The sequence below is a fragment of the Anarrhichthys ocellatus genome, unplaced genomic scaffold, assembly GCF_004355925.1.
Source record: "Anarrhichthys ocellatus isolate YVR2014 unplaced genomic scaffold, GSC_Weel_1.0 scaffold80, whole genome shotgun sequence".
Classification (NCBI taxonomy): domain Eukaryota; kingdom Metazoa; phylum Chordata; class Actinopteri; order Perciformes; family Anarhichadidae; genus Anarrhichthys; species Anarrhichthys ocellatus.
The window spans coordinates 887088-889317 of record NW_022280110.1 but is presented as its reverse complement, the minus strand read 5'-3'; positions in this window follow the sequence as shown (position 1 = coordinate 889317).

Here is a 2230-nt window from a genome sequence, read left to right as displayed (position 1 = left end):
ATATTATAGATGGGCACATTGTGCAAATTACACATCACACACAAACAAAGTCAGCCCAGCACCATTCTCCTGCTGGGCTGTGGGCAGAGAGCATGTCTTTGTTAAGGACAACAGCTACATTGATACACTTAAATCCTCCTCAAGCACTATTCGTTATGTGCAGGTGCAAGATGGTTTGGCTGGGGTCCCGAGGGAACTATATCTCGACCACTCCAAGTGTCTGAAGTGTCGATGTCTTTTTTTAAGAGGTTGGGAGTAATTGTATTCAACTTTTTTCAACACCTTTTTCTTGTATTGTGTTATGCATTAGACTTGTACATCTCTTGACAAATCAGCTTGATGGGTCAACAAGCAGAGAGTTTGTTATTCTACTGTGTGACAAAAACCATGATTGAGTTAAGTGTCTGTTGAATGTGCTTAGAGTCAGACCAGAGGCAGCACACACACAGTTGGCTGATTACCGTTAAATCGTGATTGGTGGCCAGACATGCAATAAAGTATACACTGCTGTATATACTGTGAACGTTTTATAGGCTGTCTTTTTCATGTATGTTTCATTTTCCCCCATGTACTTTTTTACTGTCATTCTGATGGCCCCTGGTGTGCTGGCGCTCGGTCACGTCACCGCCGCCACAGGTCCACGTGACCCCACGTTCAAGGCAGCAAAGCGGTGGCCTACGGCCGGCGTTTCCCCTCGCGGTGATTTTTAGACCGAACACGTTAACGACCCATAACGTTCACGTCAGTCTAAGATCAGATGGGCTACCTTCTGCAGACGAGTAGTTTGCTGGTGACTTTTTATTATTTTGTACTCTTACTCAACACTCATTGAGTTGTTTTTTGTAAAGTAACAGTACTTCTACTGGAGTACATTGTTTGGCTGCTATCCAGCAACTGGCGAAACCATAATTTTCCTGGATGGACATTCTAATAGATCCAGATGTTGCTTTCCCTGTGGACTTAAAATGAGGAGCACATCTTCTGGATGAAAGTCACTGCAGGGCGCTGTTCTGTTGGCCATATTTTAAAAAAACGATTGAAAAGAAAATCTCAACCTTTTAGTTTTCATAATAACCTCTTAACTCAAACGAACATATCCCAACTGGACCTGATTGGCTAATCTCACTGAAGCGTTTGTCCACTTCAGCACATTTTAACTGTTGAGCCCGTTTGTTACAGATGCACCGCATGAATTTAGAGGAATTTGGGTGTTTTCAGACAGCACAAATTACGTGGTTGTTCTGCCTGTAAAGACAAAAATCAAACCAGTCAAATTTACACAATTTCACTTTTAACCAAAACAGCATAAATACTGTTCCAATGCAGAAACAATGACAACTCACAAAAGGTTATATTGGATCTCTAATGTCTTCATTTGATTGAGACAAATGCAGACATGAATCCTTTGGCTAAGCGATGGTTCTCTCACACACACAGTGGCAGGAAATGACACAAACACATGGCATTATAACACACAAAGAAACAACTTTATTTACAAAAACAGACCACTGCCCCCATCCCACAAACCCATAAATTCAGTGACTACTGAGGAATGCTATGTCTGCGCCTGTGGCTGGGAATTTACAGGACTGAGAAGAACAACACCCAGTGCAAACCTTGGGTGTTCTTCCACCCACTTATTTAGTCTGAGTTCAGCAGTCGTCTAATGCCACAGCATGGCAACACTTGAACTGTGGCCCCAGTTGGCTCCTGTTTGGTTCCCAGTTGCAAGTCAGCAATATGCTTTAAAGAGTCTGTTAACATGTTGGATCCAGACAGGTAGGACAACGGGCTAAGAACGATTTAATATCACCATCATGGTCTCTGGTATATGCATCATAACATAATTCTAATCAATACACTGAAAAAAAAAATATACCATACAAAAACATTTTTGTTTAATTTAGCTGAGATCAAAGACGGAGGACACATACTGAAATACCACCTTATTGCTAAACAACACTAAAAATGTTCTCAGAGTTCAAAGGTCTTCTGTCAAGGCAGCGTGACGTCAATCGATTGTGGACAGAACAACACTTCGCTGCTTGGCATGAGCTAAAAAACAAAAGTGTTAAAATAAAAAGTATCCACACAGATGCTCACAGATTTAGGGTATGTACTCTTGGGGGTCCAGATGACAGTTGCTCATCGTGCAATCGGGAGCGTGTGAATTCTGTTCATGACAGCTGCGTCCGTGACACCGCTGGGGGGGGGGGGGGGGGGGGGGGGG